Source organism: Netta rufina, assembly GCF_964035555.1.
Source record: "Netta rufina genome assembly, chromosome: 24".
Taxonomy (NCBI): domain Eukaryota; kingdom Metazoa; phylum Chordata; class Aves; order Anseriformes; family Anatidae; genus Netta; species Netta rufina.
In genome coordinates, this window is record NC_140148.1 from 7,169,082 (window position 1) to 7,188,423 (window position 19,342).

Sequence of the window (19,342 nt, forward strand, 5' to 3'; positions counted from 1 at the left end):
CTGTAATGCCAATGTGCCAGCTCAATAGAGGATGTCAAACAACAGAGGCGTTTATCCTAATTTCTGGCATGAAAACACTTTTAACAGCATTCTTTTCACGAAGAAAACCCTCTCTATCTTCTCCAATGCTCCAGGATCTGCTGCAGCTGCAGCAGCCGCGCTGGTACAACCCACATCTTTGCCAAATCTTTTCAATAATTGTGCTTTACCTCGGCAATGTTGAGGTCACTCCTCTTCCTCCTCCAGCTGAGCAAGCAGCTCGCTGGCTCTGCCACACCGCAGGTGCGGAAGCGAAAGCTGGGAACACAGGAGTCAAACTCTCAGTGCTCACGAAGCCACCAGGGCAGAGGGCTGACACAGAGGCACCCCGGATCCGCTCTCCCTCCCCGCTGCGAGGCTCGCAGCAGCCCCAACCCGAAGCGCACACAATGCTTCGCATGGTGATGTCACTGCTGATTCTGAGTCCCCAGGTGAGGATCTGCCTCACCACTCTCAACGTTGGTGTTGGTTTTGTTGGTTTTTTTTTTTTATTTATTTTTCTTTTAAACATTCACAGCTTATGGGAAACCATCAGGTAAACCACAGATCGCTAAGGAAGAAGGCCCACACGAGGGAAGTCCGTGCTTTTCTTCCAGGCAGTGGCACGTGCTTTAACACGCCGCGTTCGACAAAGCAGCTCTCCCCGTTTTGCTCAGTGGCAACAGGCACGACTGCAACGCACACAGGTGTAGGCAGCACCTGCAGGTCCCAAACCCTTAACCCGTTTTTAGAGAGCACCAATTTTTTAAGTAGTGCTTTTCCCTTAATCCATGACCCCTTCTTTCCTTTATTTCTATCGGGTGGCTCTCCTCCATTTTCCTCCTCAGTGTCTGAGCAGACACTGGGAATCGTTTCCGGAGGAAGGGCACTGCTGAAGCTCCTCCATCTACTCTCCGAGAAAAGAGAGTATGGTAAAGAATACATCTTTCCATTCTTTTCCCTTTATTAAATACAATTTCTGAAATCAACGCTGCGGCCTGGCAGCAAATACCTACGGGACTAAAGATGATTCCTCATCCTCACTGTAACGTTGTAGTTAACCTCCCAACGAACCCATCTCCCCAGGAAGCGGCCATTTGAGATGGGAAGGGGCAGAGCAAGAGGAAGCTCTCCTTAGCCTAGCTCTTCCCCCAACACCACCTCGCCACCCAGCACCAAATTCAACTCACCTGCTCCGCCCGATCACTCGAACGGGCGTCCGACGCTGGCACACGCCGCAGCCGTGGTTCTGACGTGCCTTAAATCACCTCTCCGCAGAATATCTCGGGTCTGTACGCTCAAATAACGCAGTATTTGAGAAATAACGCCCAGAGCTCACACTCTGAGTGCAGCCCAACAGCACCGAAGCACCGGTAGGCTAAACATTCCAAACCTGGCAACAAGGCTGACCCAAGCAACAGCACGGAACCCTTCTGCACCTTCAGCGTGGACATCAGCGTAAGGAAACACAGACCTCCTCGATCCAAATTTTAAGCGAGAAACGCAAAAGGTCACCCAACCGGGCTGTTTTCAGCAAGCTAAAGGAGAAATTAAGGCGACAACCGGGTGCATCCAGAGTTAGTCAGATCCTGAAGGCAGTTCCTTGGGGGAACGGAGGAGCAACGCACCAGATGAGGGCTGCCTTACAGCGCACCCCTTAGAGGCACTGCTGCGGAAGGAAGGCAGAAGGTTGGAACTCGAAAGAACTCGCAAGGCGTCCGTTAAGGGGGAAATCTTTCATTTTTTTCTCAGCAGTACCTCCCCTCTCCCCCCCACCCCTCCCATGAAGGCAGCCCGGGGACTCTTTGCTTCCTTAGGGAGAGGGCAGGGACGGGGCAGGGTGGTGGGACAGATGGCCAGAGGGTCGGATGGACGGACAGACAGCCGGACAGAGGGCCCAGCAAGGCCTGACGAAGGGCTCAGGAGCGGGAGGGAAGGGCAGGGCGAGGGGAAGGGCGGCCCCGGGCCTGACAGGAGACCTTGGGCCTAACCCCGGGCAGCAGCTCCGCGTCTCACAGGGCCCAGAAGGGGCTGATACAGGGGGAGGGAACACCCCAGCCCCCAGCCCTGCCTCCAGGCCCTGCGGCCTTCACCCCCCCCCTCCCCTCAGCGCACCCCGACCCACAGGGCCCGCGACACGGCCTGCTCCCCCTCAGGGCAGCAGAGGGGAGCCCGGCCGGGCAGGAGGCCTTTCCCCTGCCCCCCGCTGGTCTATGAAGGGATCTAGTTACCGGCGAGCAGGGATTTTTACTGATCCTGGCCGGACAACAAAGACTACTTATTAGAGAAGTACAATTCTTTTTTTCCTTGTGATAACATTTCTTGACCAAAAAACACGATTGTGAATGAGGCAAAATGAAAGATGTAACATGGGGACGTGCGGATACTCACGATGATGCAGCCTTCTATCCGCATGTTCGCTGCGCGGCTGGGATAGCAGCTGCGGGAGCCTGGCAGCAGAGGGCAGTGAAGCCAAGCAGCTGGGATCCGTCTCTGGGGAAGTAGGCACTGAGAAAGCGCTTGCAAACGGGGCACAAGCCCTCAGCCTCTGGAGGCGGCGCCTGTCAGGCGTGAAGGAAAGGGATCCCTTCTGGGAAGATGCTGTGGGCTTGCTGAGGCTCGAAGAACAGACGGTGCTGGCTGCTACCAGCGTGCTGCAGCAGCGGCAAGACAGAGCCGTGGTGGTTTTCCTCAGCTGGGCAGCTGAGCTCCAGCACAAGCGCTCTCTCCCTGCCCCTCCTCCAACGCCAAGGGGAGAAAAGAGGCTGGCAAGGGCTCAAGGGCTGCCAGAAGGACAGGGAGATCACTCCACAAGGAGCGTCACGGGCAAAGCAGGCTCAGCACAGCCTGTTCCAGTCCAGCCTGGGGCCTGCTCCTGTGGGGGCTCTCCACAGGCCGCGGCCTCCTCCAGGCCACAGCCACCTGCTCCACCGGGGGCTCCTCCAGCCACAGGGGGGCTGCAGCGTGGAGATCTGCTCCACGGGGGACCCATGGGCTGCAGGGGGACAGCCTGCTCCACCAGGGGCACAGCCTGCTCCACCAGGGGCCTCTCCCTGCACAGGCCGCAGGGGAACTGCTGCTGTGAGCCTGGAGCACCTCCTGCCTCCTGCTGCACGGACCTTGGGGGCTGCACAGAGCTTTCTCACTCCTCCCTGAGCCAGACGCTGCTGGGCAGCAGCTTTTGTTCCCTTTCTTAGATGCAAGACACCTTCTTAAATTCAGTCCAGCCAAGTAGGAAAAGTAAATGTGGACAGCTGTATCTTGGCAAAGAAGATAGTAGGGAGCAAGGAGGTTCAGCAGTCAAGATGGAAGGTGATGCCATGAGGCTTACAGGCTAGTAATGTTCTAGTGAAACCCAGCCTGAAGAAGAAGAAACCTGCCTGACTACTTGATGTGAATAACAGACTCTGTTCAGCTCTTTCCTAACATAGAAATGGTGCTGACTGCTTCTTCAGAGTAACAGAAGTTCGTGATACTACTGAAATAGTTGTGGTTCAGATGTAGATCTGATTTCTCCTAAGCACACTGAATTCACAACTGTTGATCCTCCAGAGGAGGCTTTGCAATTGAACACCTGGAGAATAGGTAAATTTCCCGCTGTTGTTCTCCTCTCCTCTTGTTTTGTTTTGTTTTGTTTTGTTCCTAGTAGCATAGGCTTAAGATTCTGAAGAAACAGGCTGCTTTTTTTCATTTCCAGCACTGGCTGTTTCTCCTGAGCCCCGCCTTCTATTTTTGCAGTCATAGGATATGTGGATGTAAATTCGTGGAGAGAGGTAGAAAACTCTTTCAACTGGTGTTTTTTTGGCTATGTGGGGAGAACAAATAGAGTGGCTTTGAATATTCTGGCTCTTATTCAGAGCAGCATGTGGAGGGAGACAGATGCGTTTGCTTTTTTAGTGCAATGGCTTCAGAAGCAAGAGGGGAAAAAGCACTTTCTCTGGGAGCTGAAGGTGTCCTAATCACAGGAGAGGTTTCTAAATGGCATATCTTTGCAAGGGTTCCTGTAGTTCGGAGGTTTTTGTTTGTTTGTTTGACGTTGGAAGGTTTTACTCTTAATATTCAGGTCTTTCAGCAGAAGTGAGAAATGTGATTTTATTTTGTGCAGTGTCGTGGACCCTCCGAAATCTCCTGGGAATGATGAATACCTCGCCCAGTACCAATGTGATGACGGTGGAGACAAGGAGAAAGAAAGAAGATCAAAAGAACGTGACCTCATTTCAAAAGAAAGCGTTTTGTACAGCAAAGAGTCTTGTGAGCCTGGTGAGAAATTGCGGCATACTTCCTCTCTCGAGTCTGACACTGAATGTAGCTCTAAAAACCTTTCCTCCTCAGCTGTTACAGAGAGATGCCAAGATACAAAGGACAAGACTAAAACCACTGAGAAAGAGCATTACCAAAGCAAGAGGGAACATGCTCCTAGTGAAGAGAAGGAGACTCAAAAAGCAGGTCCTTCCAGCAAGAGAAGGGTAAAGTTGAATACAAAGAATACAAACTTGAGCTCCTGATTGGCTTCATGCTGAACTCTGTGCTGTTCTTGTCCTAATCGTGGTCTCTCCATAGATAATATGGTTTAAATCCAAATAGAATCGTGTGATGAGGAAGATCTCACTGCAACAAATTCAACATCTAAAATCAAAGTTGACATTTTCCGTGATTTTCTTCCTGAGCAGAAGATTGCAGTACTCCTTTTATATTAACGTAGAGATTATTTCAAACTGTCTTGAAGTGCTTGATGACTTAACAATCTGCAGATTTATTATCTAATCAAAAAAACCCCGATTTGGGAGACTATTTTTTTCCCAGTTTTGAATGACCACTAGGAAGAAGGTTATTCCGGCATCAAGAAAGTCATGTGGAATGTAACAAAATTTACTGACCCAGTAAGTAAAACTTATATTTTTCTATTAGTTCCATTGTTTCAACTCTTCAGACGCTTATGGATGGCATAGATAACAGAGGGGAGATCGTGGTAATCGGAGCTACCAACAGACTGGATTCTATAGATCCTGCTTTACGAAGACCAGGACGCTTTGGCAGACAGTTCCTCTTCAACTTGCCAAATTAAGAGGTGAGAACTTAAATTCAACGTTAGTGCTACCATGGCAAAGTCCAACTTTATAGGAAAAAAAAATAATTGACAACTTGAACAAAAGAGTGACACGTGGAGACACTGCGTTGTTCCATGGAGGGCAAATCTGGTACTGGATATATATGGTCAGGATGATACCACCAAGTAGTTAGTTCTATAATCAAATCTTTCATTCCCAAAGTTGTACCTGTTTGCTTAATTATTTAGTCCACTTGGGCGCTTTCATCATGAAGTTGTGTTTTTGGTCTCAGTCCTTCACTTATGAGTGAATAGGGGACGTGTTTGCATTTGATTGTGCCCCTGCTCAGTGGTAGTAGTTTGAGTCATAATTCTTTTCTTCTTTATAGTAATTGTAGCAATTGGAAGCATTGTGCCAGAAGTGTTTTCTGTGAATTTACTGACTGAAAAGCAAATGTGATGAAGTAATGAGACTGTCCCAATGAATGCTTGCTAAGTTTTAGAGAAGTTTTTTGGACAGCAAAGAAATGTTTCTGGATAAATTTTTCATTACAGTATTTTCCTCTGGGTCCTTAGGTCTTGTAGTTTGGAAACTTGTTATTGAAGCTATAAATGCCTTTTCTTTCATTGTAGGTTCCTAGAAAAAGTTCAGTATAACAAATAAGAAATATTCAATTTCCTGGTTGACAATGCAGAGTGTATATTAAATAACTGTAAAATACTTGAAAGTTGAGCAAGTAAGAAAAGTGTATTAATAGATGAGGGGTTTTGAGGGAGGACTGTTTTGTTTTTTGTTGTTTGTTTGTTTGCCTTTTGGTTTGTTTGTTTCTTGTTGGTATTTTTAAGGAAAACTTGGGACAAGCTAAAATGCAATGATTTTGCCTCCAGGCTAGAAAAGAAATTTTCAAGATTCATACTCGTGACTGGACCCCTCAGCCACCGGACATGTTGCTTGATGAACTAGCTGAGAAATGCATTGGTAAGACAAACCAAAATGGATTCTTGCTTGTGACCAAGTTGTAAAGAACCTAGGTTGTACCAGGCAGTACCCATGCTCTTGTGCCTTGCTGCACAACTAGTCAACGAGGCAGCTGGCACGCCTTCATAGCAATCAGAGTGAGATGCTTTCATCTATTTACTCTTTATTGTCGTTCCTCTTGTTGTCTGAGAACATTAAATGGTTCTGGGGCATCTTCCTCAAGAGTATAGTTTTTGATGAGGAGTCTGCTTCAGCTGCATAAGCGCAGGATATCAGGCAGTGAGCAACATGAAACTTCCCTGCAGAGAGTGGTATAAATGGCTCAGGATTCAAATTAGGATTAAATAAAAAAATAGGATTTATTAAAAGAATATAAAAGAATAGAGGTAAGCAAACAGTGCTGGGTGCACTGAGAGTCTCCGCTCCACCAGGGCACACACCAGTTACATCAAGCAGCTGATTTTTATGCTCCTAGACTAGTACATATTCATTACTACTTCCAAAAAAAATAGATTATTATAATTAGCCTCCGGGGTCCAGTCCCTCCTACTGGAGCATGCGCATCAGTCTCCTCTGGGGGTCTCTAGGGGTCTTTCATGCTGAAGGCTCGTAGTCTTCCTCTCCAAGTCCTTCCCCTTTGTACTCCTTTGGCACTGTACCAAGTTTATAGAACATTTTCTGCAGGTCTTGTCTCCCAGCCGTCCTTCAGCTTCTTTTTTCTTCCTCTTAATCTCTTGGCGCCCTGGCCAGATACCAAAGGTCTGCATAGTATCCCATAACAGTCACTAGTTGTTATGAGTTGTTATGAAACTCCCAGACATCAAACACAAATAGCTTTCTTATTGACACTTCACGAGTAATTAAAACATTCTTCCCCAGCCATTCACAGGGACAGTCACATCTCACAGAATCACAGAATCACAGAATTTCTAGGTTGGAAGAGACCTCAAGGTCATCGAGTCCAACCTCCAACCTAACGCTAACAGCCCTCCACTAAACCATATCCCTAAGCTCTATATCTAAATGTCTTTTGAAGACTTCCAGGGATGGTGACTCCACCACTTCCCTGGGCAGCCTGTTCCAATGTCTAACAACCCTTTCAGTGAAGAAGTTCTTCCTAACATCTAACCTAAAACTCCCCTGGCTCAACTTAAGCCCATTCCCCCTCGTCCTGTCACCAGGCACGTGGGAGAACAGGCCAACCCCCACCTCGCTACAGCCTCCCTTGAGGTACCTAAAAAGAGCGATAAGGTCACCCCTGAGCCTCCTCTTCTCCAGGCTGAACAAGCCCAGCTCCCTCAGCCGCTCCTCGTAGGACTTGTTCTCCAGGCCCCTCACCAGCTTCGTCGCCCTTCTCTGCACCCGCTCAAGCACCTCCATGTCCTTCTTGTAGCGAGGGGCCCAAAACTGAACACAGTACTCGAGGTGCGGCCTCACCAGAGCTGAGTACAGGGGGACGATCACCTCCCTAGCCCTGCTGGTCACGCTGTTCCTGATACAAGCCAGGATGCCGTTGGCCTTCTTGGCCACCTGAGCACACTGCTGGCTCATATTCAGCCGACTATCCACCATCACTCCCAGGTCCTTCTCTGCCTGGCAGCTCTCCAACCATTCCTCTCCCAGTCTGTAGCTCTGCTTGGGGTTATTGCGCCCCAGGTGCAGGACCCGGCACTTGGCCTTGTTGAACTTCATGCAGTTGACCTCAGCCCATCGGTGCAGCCTATCCAGATCCTCCTGCAGAGCTTTCCTACCCTCGAGCAGATCGACACACGCACCTAACTTGGTGTCATCTGCGAACTTACTGAGGGTGCACTCGATGCCCTCGTCCAGATCATCGATGAAGATATTAAAGAGGACCAGCCCCAGCACCGAGCCCTGGGGGACGCCACTAGCGACTGGCCTCCAACTGGACTTGGCTCCATTCACCACGACTCTTTGGGCCCGGCTATCCAGCCAGTTTCTAACCCAGCGAAGCGTGCGCCAGTCCAAGCCAAGAGCAGCCAGTTTCTTGAGGAGAATGCTGTGGGAGACGGTGTCAAAAGCCTTGCTGAAGTCAAGGTAGACCACATCCACAGCCTTTCCCTCATCCACCCAGCGCGTCACTCTGTCATAGAAGGAGATCAGGTTCGTCAGGCATGACCTGCCTTTCATAAAGCCATGCTGACTGGGCCTGATCGCCTGCTTCCCCTGCAATTGTTGCATGATGACTCTCAGGAGGATCTGCTCCATGAGCTTCCCTGGCACTGAGGTCAAACTGACAGGCCTGTAGTTTCCCGGGTCTGCCCTCCGGCCCTTCTTGTAGATGGGCGTCACGTTTGCTAGCCGCCAGTCGATTGGAACCTCCCCTGATAGCCAGGACTGTTGATAAATGATGGAAAGTGGCTTGGCCAGCTCCTCTGCCAGTTCCCTCAGTACCCTTGGGTGGATCCCATCCGGCCCCATCGACTTGTGCACATCTAAGTGCCGTAGCAGGTCACCAACCAGTTCTTCATGGATAAGAACTGGTCTATAGCAGTGTTAAGTTAATCTCGAAGAAGACAGGAAAAAAAAGGCTGTAACTGTTAGAAATAGAAGTCCGGAATAACAAAAGCAAACAGGTTCATAAATTTAAGGAGTATTTTCTGAAGACTTGATAAATTGACTAGAATGAGGGGGAGACTGGGACACACTGCATCTGTGGTTCAAGAATTAAATTGCCAGTGCAGGGCCCAGAGGCAGACAGGATTCAAACAGAATTGTTCTTTATGGACACGAATTGTTAAAACATTCCTCACAAGCGGTAGCACTTTGAATTCCCTGTTAAGCTGTTTGGTTTTGGCATTACAAATTCTTTAAATGTTGCATGTTGTAAACCTGGGCCTTGACTGATGTAACGTTTGATTTTTGTTTGTTAGGAGACTGTGGTGCAGATATCAAATCCCTCTGTACTGAAGCTGCTCTGTGCTCTCTACGCCGATGCTATCCTCAGATTTATGCAAGTAGGGAGAAGTTGCTACTAGACGTTAATTCTATTAAAATAAAAGCAAAGGACTTTTTCATGGCTATGAAGAAGGTTGTTCCAGCTTCAAACCGGATCAAGGCTTCACCCGTACAAGCACTATCACCCATTTTCAAGCCACTTTTTTAAAGATCAGTAGAGAATATTTTACAAGTTGTGCAGAAGATCTTCCCGCATGCACAGCTTGCGCTAAAGAAGGACCAACAGCAAGGTATAACCACAGCATCCACTTCTTTATAATTCTGCTAAAGCAAAAACTTGTGGTTTGTGCAATCAACTTAAACCTTTCAGACATAATGGTGGTAGAATTTTATTATTTGCATGTGCATGTCTTTTTTTTGGGCAAGTCTGGAATACAACGCATAGGTTTTATTGTGGATTCGAAACTGAAATGCCAAATGGAAGCTCTGAATGACTCAATACACAGTAAAGGACGATGCGTTCTCTACTGAAGCATCCTGCTTCTGACGGCAGCTAAGATAATTAGCATTTGTAGAGGTTGACTTGAGGTTTGAAGTATAAGGCACCTATTTTTCTTTAAAAAATCAAAACTCAGATATTTGGAGGGGAAGCATTTCTAGGTCAATGTTTCTAATTCCTTTCTGAAGAATGTCAGGACCAGGATACAAGTATAACTGGTCTAAGCTAAATATTGTTTTAGTTATCATCATTTTTAACCAGTCTCCTAATTTAAATGTTTGTGGATCGTACTATACACGTGAGATCAATTAGCATTGATACTTACTAGATGAATGGAATTCTGTGGCCATCACATCCTTTATCCCCGTGCTTTCATTGTGGGAACTTCCTCCAGAAAGAAATGGTCTTGTTTGTTTTTGTTTTTTTTTTATCTGTTTAGCAACTGCAGAAATTGTTCGTAATCTCCTTTATTCTAAGGGGGAGAAAAAAATCACCAAGAGTAGCGTACCTTATACGTACACATCAGTGGGACTTAGTACAGCTTTGTAGGGCCTTGTGCCATCTCCTTAGATCTGTGGTGGGCTGAACTCTAGGAAATAGCTTTCAGTGTGTGCTCTCAAATGAAGAAAGGGTTTTGGCACTGATTTAGAAGCTGTATTAATGGAAGAGAAAGAGACAAAGGCTATTCAGGAAAGTTAACAAACCTCTTTTGCCTTTCAGAGCATTTCAATCCTATTTTACAAGATGATATGTTTGACAGTGATGACGATGCATCCTTGGTTTCTGGAGATGAATTAAAAGATGGAATGCCTGACGGACCAGAGAAAAATCGCCTCTGTTTCAGCAGGTAAAGAAAGATAGATCCCTGTTATGTTTAAATTCTCGGGTCTGCTGAGTCTTTGTAAACAGTTCCAGCTGTTAAAAGTGCGAGGGGTGGTAGACGAAGGGGCAACATCAAGTTTGTGTGTTGAAGGGGTGCTTGGTATTCACAAGAAGAAAGGGTGGAGGGACTAAAGTTGTAATGAAGTTGCTCTGAATGACCAAATTGAAAAGCCCAGGCTTCTCTTCGTAAGCCAAAGTGATCCGTAGACTACCAGAACACGTTGACTTAATCCATGGCATTCTTTGAAAGACTCAAGACCACATAAATGTGCTGTCTGTCCTTTTAGCTAAAAATACCCCAGCTTTATGGGTTTGTGTTGCCACCTTTTGCCCTTCTGTTTTCCACGATTGTTAAACCAGTAGTGAATTATGTAGCAGAAAGAAAACTGAGAAAGGGCTTGTTAAAACACCTTGAGAAAAAATTGAATGGTGTCTTTATTTGTTAAGCCACCAAGTTGTGTTAATCTTGTGATATTTTAGTATGGAAGTCATGCAAGCCCACAGTTGGAAAGTTAGATCATGTTGTCACAGCTGGATCAGTTATTTTTCTCAGTTTCTATTGCTGTGCTGTCCAGAAGATTTTCTGTGCTTTAGAGCAAGGCTAAGTCTCTAGCATCTTTGATTTAAGCCAGCAAAGGTACAGCCTGATTGTAGTGGGGAAACAAATGCTCCTCACAAATTTATTTTTAAATAAAAATAAATTTATAATAAAGTAAATAATAAATATATAATAAATAATAAATTTATAATAAAGTAAAGCAAGATTGCAGGGATATTAATTTGCAGTCTTGGTTTAGTAAAGAATAGGAAACACAAGGGAAGAAGGTGAAACAATTGGAATGAGTGAATAACTTAACTGGAAATCTTACATGTATTTAATGTACCGCTGCCATTTGGATTATTTGGGGAGGGAAAAGAAAGTCTATAGGAAAATTACTTGGAACATCTGTGTGTCTATTCAGCACCTCATTTATAAGCTTGTTTTCTTAACTCTTGTTCTAGGAGTGCTTTCTGTGAACCAACATCATGCCAGCCCCGTCTGCTAATAGTAGGAAAAGAAGGGTACGGCCAGGTTTCTTACGTGGCACCCGTGGTGTTGCACGCTTTGGGGAAGTTTCCCGTTCACACCCTGGACCTTTCTGTTCTGCTTATAAACGTTGCATTGCCAGAAGAAATCTGCGGACAGGTACCTTTTTTCTTTTTCTTCTCATCGGATTCACTGACTGTATGTAAAGGATCAATGGAGTTGCAAGTAAGGTGAGCAAAATTAATTGGTAATGGAGGTGGCCTTGTTTTAATGTTGCTTCTGTCTGAAAATCCCCTTTTCTTTTAGACAGCACCACAAACAATCTGGATGTTGTACATGTCGACATTTTCCATACCCAATTTTACAGTGAGGCTGCAGCTCAGGAAGCTGGGCGGTGTTGCTAATAAACATCTCTTTGTGGAAAGAAATGCTGCTCATGTCACTGGGATCCAGAAAGTAGTTCTCATTGCCTCCTAAGACTGTATGCTCCCAGTAGATGGCTCTGTATCAGACTGCATGTCGGCTACTTTTTGTAGCCTTCTTCTAAATTATATTAGTAAGGCAACCAAGGTTTGGGGCTTCTGTTTATTTTGTTTTCACAGGGACATACACAACTTGTGCTGTTGCAGTATGTGCAATAAAAGCATTAACATTCAGAAAACACTTCATTTGCACGGTGATGTGGTTTTAACTAGAAAAAATGAACAGATTTGGTGTTTTTACTTTTAGGCAGGAAATCCATTTTCTTGTTTGGCATCACTACCTTAAAATATTTTTACCTTTAGTGGAAATGTTTGAGATCCATACAAGTAAGGACAGACATGTTACATGACTGAATACTGATGTGTCCCTTAAGAGGGACATTTCCTTTCTTTGTTATGCGATGATTGTGGCTGTGGCCATATAGCTACGGTGTCTAGCCACTGCCTGAATATATCCTTCCCATCTTCTGACTAGAGTTCTCCGAATACTGATAATCTGAAAGGGTGCACAGAGAAATTCCTTATGTGAAAGGATGCTTGCCACTCTGTTCACGTAGTTTCATTTCATGGGGCAGTCAGATGGCTATGTAGCTATGTATTAAGAGGTTATTGTACGTGTTTTAGTTTTCTTACCCAAGCTTTCCTTTTCACTAGCTGATCCGAAATGCTCAGAAGACAGCACCAAGCACAATTTATGTCCCAGATATCCATTTATGGTGGGACAACGCTGGACCTGCCTTGAAACTTACTTTTCTAACTCTACTACGTAACATTCCAGCATTTTTGCCAGTTTTGCTGCTTGCTACGTCTGATGTACGTCACTCAGATCTCCCAGAAGAGGTATTTGTCAATACTTTCCTTACTATTTCTTCAGTGTCTTGTAATTTATGAATGCTTTCAGCATCAAAATGCTGGGCTTTCTTAAATGCATGCTGTTATTACTCAGGCACCCTAACAAATCACTTAAAATTTGCTTAGAGAAAAAGAATACTGTGAAAGCATCTGCTTAAGGTTTTTTCTGAGTCAAGCAAGTGACTTTCACCCCCTTCTCACACATGCAAATAATAAATTAATACAATAATTCTGATGGCTACAAAGTGGTTCAGTCAAGAATATGCAGTGCTTGAAATGACAAGAGGATGTTTTTACTGAAGAAGACTGTCTTCTGACAGTCTGCCATTCCATGCTATGTTGGGTAAACTGCTAATAATGCAATTTAGTAGAGAATTGAAACACTTTGATTAAAAAATAAATAAATAAATCAGTTTCTTTCTTCATAGAGGCCAAAGCTTTCCAAGCTGGAAATCTGAGTTCCAATTTCTGCTAAAGTAACTTTGGAATCGAATTCTAGTTGTAATCCTAAATAAACTGTAGTAAAAGTACGTGCAGAACTTCATTGACTTCTGAGAGTTTACATTAAGGGAAGGTGCCCAAAACAGGACCACGCTGTTGTCATTCTGATGATTTGGTCTCAGTCACTGGGGGAAGAGAACGGGTCTTACCTAGACGTGTTTATTATCAACTGCTTTGAAAGTGCTTGAGTTCCCACAGAAGTTTTTGTACAGGCTGTAAATTCCTTCTAAAATAAGTAGTGAAATTCCTCACCTACCTTTTAATACTAGAACTTGAAAATGGAGGAAGATGTAGAGGTACTAGCTACTTCAGACACCTTTTGGTAGAGAAATAAAAACTCAGCAAAAAGCCCTCACTTGTCTGCTGAAGCCTGTCTCTTCCCTCGATAGCCATAAAGGTTCTAAGTAAAGGCTGCAGCAAGGCAAGTAAATACAAAGGAAGCGATGTTGGGTGTGGTGAAAGCCATTACTTTATCAGTGTAGCGTACAATCCCTTCAGCGAGCTTTAATTCTACAGGTGATTCTTAAAGGTGATATTTGAATTTGCCGTGCCAGCCTGTGAAAATGTAGCCTTTTAAGGCCAGGAAGATAACTTTTTTCGGTTTGTGTTCTTCAGGTTATTATTAATTTGAAAAGGTACTCGTCTTTTTGGAATAGAAGATGAGTTTTTTGTGGCCTTAAATCTGAAATGTCTCTCCTCCTTCTGCTTTAGATCCAAAAATTATTTAATACGGAATTTGGAGAAGTGTGCAATATTGAGTTGCCTGGTAGGGCAGAGAGAGCAGCCTTTTTTTGAGGACCTAATTCTAAATGAAGTGGCTAAGCCTCCTGTAAAGAAAAGAGGTGAGGAGGATATGAGAAGTACATCTAAAACTTTTCTATCGAAGTTACTAGCTCGTTGGGCTTTGCTTTGGTGGTCATTTTCTGTCAGTAATTTGTCATATGCTTGTATTTGAGTACTGTAAATTGGCTAATTTTTCCTGATTAATTGAAGTTGATTAGACATTGGAAGTCGTGCCTGTAGCACCACCAGCTGAGCCTCAGAAGCCACAAGAGTGATCCCCACAAAAGTAGGGATGCTGGAGGAGGAAGAGGAGGATACCTTGCGTGACCTTAGAATTTTCTTGAGGGACGTTACTCGCAGACTTGCCACTGACAGACGTTTCAGGGAATTTGCGAAGCCCGTTGACCCACAGAAGGTAAAGTAGTGCTGATCTGTGTGTGTCTGTAACTTCTCAGTGTTCGTATTTCTCAGCGTTTTGGGGAAGGTTCAACTTTGTTTTTAGGGCTGCACTGTTAGGATTTTGCAAGAAGCAGAGGCAGTGCTTTTACTTCTGCTGACTCTCAAATGTGTCTTATGGGATTATTCGCTGAAAGCCCTGGTTTCATTCTAAAAAGCCAGTCCAGATGCCAACACAGTTTGCTTGTGAAAAGGCTTTGATACGTAGGCGTGTCACAGCACTGAAAAGCACAGAGATCTTTCCTTGTAATTACAAACAGTATTTACAGGACTACTTGAGTGAAGTCTGAAGCCCTTTATTGGACTGTCAGTTCCTGTGGGAACAGGAATAAGAGCAGCAGTTTGTAAAAATAAGTTTTGAGATCCTGTTCTCTGTTTCATCTGGAACTTCTCAATAGGAATCAACCATAAGTGCAGTGTGTTTTCTTTTTCCTCCAATTGGCTGCTTAGATGCCTTTTTCTCCTTAATTTATGAGATAAGCCTAAACTAGGGGCGTATATTTCAAAGACAGATGTAACTTGAATATACCTGCGGATCAGCAAAGTCCTCTTCTTGTGGGCATCCACTGGCTTTTCTTCCCCTTTTCTCCTAGGTTCTTGAGCTGTGAAAAATCTAGACAGATACATATGTCCTCATCTGAACTGGTCATTAGTCTCCTCTTCTGGTCTGAGGGAAGAAATGAGCACCTCAGGGCCCAGTTATCTCATTCTAAAGTAGATGCCTGCAATAGGTACTTCACAGGTGCAATTCATGCACCTTTTCCTCAATGTCGACAACAAAGAGAATGCTGGATGGCTTGCTCAGCTTTCACTGTTGTGATTTTCTGAAGCAAAGTGAAATGAATCTCCCACCCTCAGTGTTTCTTCTCTACCATGCACGTGCTTCTGACCTCCCTACTTCTTGTCCTCTCGTGGCCGCGCTAATGAAAAATGAAAGAGCCCTTCCATTTTTGAGAAGCAAACTGGTAAATTTCAGCATCTTCTGATGCATCGCAAATGTTCAGGGTTTTTAGGAAGTCGTTTATTTAAAGTCTTCAGAATAATTTTGGTAGACAGTGTGCAAGGTTAAGAAAACCTCTGAATGCTTGTATTTGATCTGCAGGTACCTGACTATGCCACAAGGATTAAAGAGCCGATGGATCTTTCAACAGTACTGACTCAAATTGACTCGCGCCAGTACCTTGCTGCAGGAGACTACCTGAAGGACATCGATCTAATCTGTAACAATGCCTTAGAATACTACCCGGATCAAAGATCTACAGGTGAGGATGTGCTTTTTAACCCTAGTTTAAAAAATCTGTCAAACATATAGATGGATAAATGCTGTGTGCGGACAATAGACTTCGGATGGATTAGATGATTTTGGACGTCCAGACTGTAAATATTTTATCATTTTGCTACTTGGGCATGGAATTGTGATATAAGTGTTCCCAAGGAACTTGTGCTTTTGTTTTAATTAACTTCGATGTTGTTATGCTGAAAATATTCACTGAGAGAACCTTTCGGAACCAACCTATGAAGAAAGCAATTTTTTTCTGTGATCAAAACAGTTTCATTGGTTGGTAGACAACATTCAGTTAAAGTCTGTAAAATTTCAGATCGTCACAGCGCCTATGTTTTGGAAGACACTGCATATTCAATGGTGAGGAACGAAACGGATACAGAGTTTGGACGACTTTGTGAACAAATTAAAGAATCTCGTGAGAAAAGAGGTACGTGCTTTAACGCTAAGGATTTGAAGACTTGTCTCTGCATTTGTAACTGAAAATGCACGACGAAGATCTTTGGTATCTATTCTTTCTTGCAAGGTCGCACCTCTGCAGCGTGTGCTCCATGCGACAACTCCAAGTCACCACAGCAGAACCCTGCTACTGAAGACGAGAAACCAGATGAAGAGAGTAATGAAAATGAGGAGATGCCAGCGGCACCTGTAGATGCCAGTACACCCATTTCTAATGGCAAGTTGCATTTTATTCAGCTGCTTTTGTCGTTCATACCTTCTCTGTTCTTGAGGCACAACAGGTGTCTCTGATGCCTGGCTCTTTATGGCAGAGGTATTTTGTTTTCAAATTGACTTCCAAATGGGAGAGAGAAATCCAGAGGTCATTCATTCAATATAGTGATGAATTAAAGTTCAAAGAAAGTTGGTTCATTTGATGTACTCTTACTGGAACTTCATTTTGTAAACAGAACGACCCCCCACTCAAGGATATCACAGCTTCCCTCCCGTACTAAAAATGATAGTACTCACCTTTGTAGGAGCAGCAATGTGAAGAAGGTCAAGGGCAGTAAGAAGGGTTCGAAGCTTTGATATAACAAGCCTTACACTTTTGTTGACAGAGCTCCTAATAAGGATCTTTAGCAAGGTCTGGAGATGGGAGAAAAACTCAAACTAGATTTTAATTCTAGGATGTATAATGTCAAGCTTGACTGTTCCTCTGAACAGTCAATTGAATTTAATTTTTTTTAATTTAAATTAATTAGTTTAGTTTTTTTAATTTAAATTCAATTGAATTTAAAGGTTTTTTTTGTTGTTGTTTTTCACGAAACACTAAGTTTATGTGAAAGGTTTTGCTGCAATATCTTTTTGCCAAGGATATTAAGCTTAAGTTATCCACAAGAAAATGGTGGGGAGAGGGATGCTTTAGTTTTGAAAGCTTTTTTTTTTTTTTTTTTTTTTTTTTCTCTCCAGGTTTTTCTCGAGCACAGCAGCATTTCAGTGTCTGCCTGCCATTAGTTGCCCCACTACCAAGTCAGGAGGGTCAATTAAACTTGCGCGAGGAAGAATTTGTTTATCTGAATCTACGTGGTTCACATAAATATATTCTTGTTTCCTTCTTTCCCTAGGATTATTCTTCTCCCAGTATTGAATGTTTCAACGGACACCGTTTAAGATCAATGAGCAAAAGCATCCTGCGGTGTTCAGTCTCCAGCTTTGAAGAAAGTATGGCGATACTGAGAGGAAATGTCAAGAGAAGATGCTTTTCAAGGTACTGTATTTCTATATGTTCAATCTCTGTTCAATTTGTAGATTGAAAAGCAAGAGAGAAAGCATGTGCAGTGAGTTGTGGCCTGATAAACCTCCGGCTAAAATCAGCAGAGGCCTATGAGCATGCTGATGGCGTACCAGTACCTTAAAACTAGAATCCCTCTTCTCAGTGAAAGTCTTCTGCTTTTCTAAAAAAAAATGTTTTTTTTTCCCAACCCGTTTGAGGTGTTGTTGTGGTTTAACCCGGCCGGCAGCTAAACACCACACAGCCCTTCTCCAACCCTCCCACCTCCCTCTCTGGGATGGGGGAGAGAAACGGGACAGTGAAGCCCGCGAGTTGAGATAAAGACAGTTTATTAAGACAGGAAAATAATAATGATGATGATGATGATGATAGTACTGCTACTAGTAATGTGTACAAAACAAGTGATGTACAATGCAGTTGCTCACTACCCGCTGACCAGTGCCCAGCGTAACCCCTAGCAGCCCGGCTGCCCCGCCCTATCCATGGTGCAGCGTGTTGCCATAAGGCATAGAATTCTTTGGCCAGTTGGGGTCGGCCATCCTGAGTCTGTCCCCTCGCAGCTGTTGCTGTGCGCCGATTCTGATTGCCAGTAGGACAGTGAGACACCGAAAGGTCCTTGGCTTGTTGTAAGTACTGCTCTGCAGCAATTGAAACATCGGGGTGGTATCAGCAATCTTCTAAACATCCTTTCACACATTCTAAGCCAAAACATAGCAACCTACCCGCTACTAGGAGGAGAACTAACTCTGTCCTAACTGAAACCAGGACATGTATCTTTTCCACTTGGGTGCTATTGCTCATAATTTTGAGAATTCAACATGAGCAAGCTAGGAAATGTGGGTACATACAGAACCGCGCGTATATGGCACGCAACAGACTTGGGATGTGGATCCTGCGTGAGGCCTACAGGCTTCTCTTTGTATACCATGGAGCACTGGCTTGTAAACATGGTGAAATTTCCCATCCTTGATGGGTCTAATACAACAAGTCTTTTCTCCCTTCTCTGCCCTGTCCTCTTTCTTAATGTAGGCAGTTGAGAAAGCCAAAATTGGAACGAAAAAAAGAATATAACACAGGTAAGTGGCTGTAAGTCCCCGGGATACCTATTTGTGCTGGTTACTGAAGAGGATGGCACTTGGTCACTCCATGGCTTTCATTTGGCCCCAAAGCCTTCTGTAGTCAGCTGAATTCACTCCTCAGTGACTTTTCTGTGAAGAGAGGTAGGTGCAAATAGGAGATTTTATGAATTCCTTGGGGAGGGAGCAGTGTGAATTGCAGCTTGGTAGGCACAAAGCAAACTGTTCTAATTGTGCAAAGTAAATCGATACTTGATAAGTTCAAACTTAGTTTTATAGCTGGCAAGCACAAAAGTAAACCTTAGCTGTGATCCTAGCAGCACAGTGGTGTAGCTCTTCCCTTCCCCTTGTCCTCTTGGCTCTTTTAATGACAGTGCAAGCAACAAACCTGTGCCAAAGGGTGCTGTATGGCAAACAATGGGCAGGCTTTTTTCTAAAAAGCACGAGTTTGAGTTATCTGGTGTTTGGGTGTTTCTCTTGAAACGATTCTTCCCTCCTTGAGCTGTTAGATCCTAATGCAGGAAATGGAAGTGCTGCATGCATAAACAGAGTAATCAAACATACACCTCTTAGGAAGAGGCTTGCAATGTCATAGTGTTTGTTTTGAGCACTGTTAGATACAGTTTGACATGACTGGAGTGAAAACACCTTAGAGAAAGGTGTTGATTGTTCTCACTTTTCCAAGACAGAAATAACTGGAGTAGATTTCCCTCCTGCATGGAACAAAAGTTGCACATTTGTTTTTGTCTGGCTAGCTTTCAGTCTCTTTAAAAATTTCCCTACAGGTCCCAGTTTTAAGTAGACAGT

At 44.3% G+C, this 19,342-nt stretch overlaps 1 pseudogene across 1 annotated transcript; it reads left to right on the plus strand.

Annotated features, from left to right (window-relative positions):
- Positions 1-216: 216 nt before the first annotated feature.
- On the plus strand, positions 217-17,315 carry LOC311218483 (ATPase family AAA domain-containing protein 2-like; annotated as a pseudogene). Its single transcript has 11 exons — positions 217-282; positions 1,297-1,391; positions 4,927-5,086; positions 5,954-6,044; positions 8,939-9,253; positions 10,183-10,309; positions 11,347-11,530; positions 15,548-15,707; positions 16,044-16,157; positions 16,254-16,343; positions 17,293-17,315. The product of its transcript is annotated as an ATPase family AAA domain-containing protein 2-like (transcript).
- The last annotated feature ends 2,027 nt before the right edge of the window (positions 17,316-19,342 follow it).